The following is a 3,017-nucleotide window of genomic DNA, read 5'->3' as shown; positions in this document are numbered from 1 at the left end:
TTTGTTTGGCTGCAACATCATTTGCGAATATCACCATAATTTTTGAACGGTCTTGTTCATCTGTTCATTAGCCTAGCGTTAAAAGAATAATATGCAAATTCGATTTCGAAAAACAGCCCTGCTAAGTAGTCCTTAGGCTATTCGCCCCAGTTCACACGTGGACCACTTTCATAGTGTTTATCAAATGAATCAAAATCTATTGTCAAGGGCGTAGGGTCGCGAAAGAACCAGGCCAACAACAAGGGAAATGTGTTGGATTTGGGCAAAAAGGAAATTGGAGTTGAGGTCGCCCCGGTAGAAACATTTCTGTCTTAAGGAGGACTTTCACTCGGCTAATAACTTACGTGATGTTATGCCTCGGTTTTTGCCTCAGTTTGAACCGGACTGGTTCCGTTTGTACGAAGCGCAAGATGGAAAAAATAAAACAATGACCGCAAAGCCTCTTAAATGTACCCGCATTTTTTTTCTGCCGACGGAAACCAAGGAAGATTAGCCATTTTACCGGCCTAAATTCGTCACCGAAATAATAATAATAACGACGACGTGAGTTCATCCATCGGGTCAGTCGTCCTACTTTATTTACAATAAATATATATTTCAAACGGGCAATTGAAGTTAAATCTTACATATACTTGTAACACTGCGATAACATAGAAAGAAAAAATGATTCTCACATAATTCTACAGGTGGAAGTAATTGATATTTTGACATCAAACAGTCATATGAAAAGAATACGGACAAATTAAAACAGATTTTCTTTTTCGATTGACGGTATCTACTGGTCTCTCCTCGCAGAAATTTTTGTCTTTACAGCAACCTACAACTTTACCTACATAGATAGAAAACAAACAATAACATTCAATGGATATAAAATAATCTTTTACAGCTACTACGTAAAACTCGACTAAAAGAGAAAGGCACAGCGATCTGAAACCAGGTTAGTTTTGTTTTGGTGAATGAAGTAGGTAAACAAAAAAATTGAGTCAGAGAAAGAGTGAGAAATGGAGAGGAGAGAAGAGGAGATTTGATTTGATACACGATTTATTTTTACAAATCTCGCAGAGTTAGGCCAATTTAACCTTTCTTACACTCGACAAGAATCTAACATTTTATTGATGAGATGATGTATCGGCCTGCTGTTGAAACTTGGAAGATAGGATCTTTGATGAGGTCACAACAGAACGACAATTCTTTAAGTTTTTGCCGAGCTTTCGACGATTATATCGTCATCATTTATTTTAGGAAAATATCGCAGTTAGAACATATCATATTATTAAAAACAATTATTTTCAATTAATTAAGGTTTTTGGTTGAGATAAAAAAGTCAGTGTCACGAGCGGGATTCGAACCCACGACTTTCGGATAAATACGCCGCTGCTCTACCACTTGAGCTATCGTGACCTCGATCCACTCGGACTCTAACTTCCCATCTCAACCCCACCTTTTGATTTTCCCTCCTTTTTGCTATTTTTCAAATGTCGTGTAATCTATTTGATTCTTGGCGACAAATAAGGACAGTGAGGTTTCTTGTGTAACTCCATCATTGATAGTTTCCAACTTCATTACATTTTGACCCATCGTTATAATCATTTTTCGATTATTTAGGTATGATTGGAACCGTTGGAGAGAGAGGGAGGGCGAGAGAGTGACTGAGAGGGGAAGAGAGATGGAGAGAGATAGAGAGCGACAGCCTGAGAGAATGAATAAATAGATAAATGGAAAGAAAAATAAAGTACGAAAAACAGTCAAAAGAGACAAAGAGCACCAGAAAGAGAATGAGACAGACAGTCCACGCCAGAGAAAATAAGTAACCACATGCATAGAGAGCAAAATGAAGATAGAAAGACAGTCAGCAGAGACAGAAAGAACGATAAAATAGAATAACCGAAAGACAGAGAATAGAAGTATATAAAAAGGGAGAAAGGGAGAGAGAGAGAGAGAGAGAGAGAGAGAGAGAGAGAGCGAGTGAGAGAGGGCGGGATGGTAATAGATAAATAATAATAATAATTACATAGTATATAATTTAAAGTAAAATTACGGCATGGAGGGTCCGTCTGCCGGAGGTCGATTTTCATTTGACTTAAATTTTTGGTCGACACAGAGAAAAATTTATTTTAAAAAAATTTTAAAAAAAATGATACATAAATAAATATTACAATTGATAATTTAATTTTTAATAATTATATTAATCACTAGCATACATTATAAACAATAATTTTTGTTCTTCGTTTAATTTACAATAATATAGATATATTAATTATTTGGGCCAGCAATTTAGAATGACAAGGCTTTAAAATATTCAAAAATTAAATTCTAATATTAACTCTTGGCGATAGTGCCAGGCGTGGCGCGCATATTTGATTAAATTTTTGTAATCATTAAGCAGTAAGTCAATAACCTGTGTCACATTCAATTTAGAAAAATTTAGATGCAGAAGCCGAATCTCTTCTTTAACCTGGTCATTGCATAATGAACAAATTACATTTTCTCTAGCCCGAAAAGCTGCACCATTGAGATAAAGGAGGTCCCCTCTGATTTTGAATAGCCACCTTAACTCGACCAATGACAACCCTTTAGACCTGTCCTTAGATAGGTTTAACATATTAAAATCATCTTGGTAAAGTTCCTTATAGAATAAAAAGCGCGAGGTTGATCTGACTTGTTCACGAAGTTCTTCACTGAAATTGACTCTCAGTTTTGTTATAATTTCCTTAAACTACAAAAGGCCACTCATTCAAGTTATTTATAGAAAATTATGAGTCACATGATAGATCCCTACACATCCTATTCCAACATTCAAACCCCAATGGACCACGACTAACGACTTCCAGGGCTACAATTTTGGAAAGACGGTAATCAGGATGTTTCAAGAGTTTAAAGATGTAATTAAAATAAAGTTTGAAGGTATATAAAAATAACGGGTCAACTTAGGCTCTAAATAAATCATAAAATTCGGGGTGGTTTTGGGAAGGGCAAATAACTTTTTAATGAAAAAACGTTGAGTTTTTTCAAGCTGT

The sequence above is a fragment of the Cimex lectularius genome, unplaced genomic scaffold (genome assembly GCF_000648675.2).
Source record: "Cimex lectularius strain Harlan isolate CLEC.00 unplaced genomic scaffold, Clec_2.1 scaffold3, whole genome shotgun sequence".
Classification (NCBI taxonomy): Eukaryota; Metazoa; Arthropoda; class Insecta; order Hemiptera; family Cimicidae; genus Cimex; species Cimex lectularius.
Note: the sequence above shows the minus strand (reverse complement) of the source record.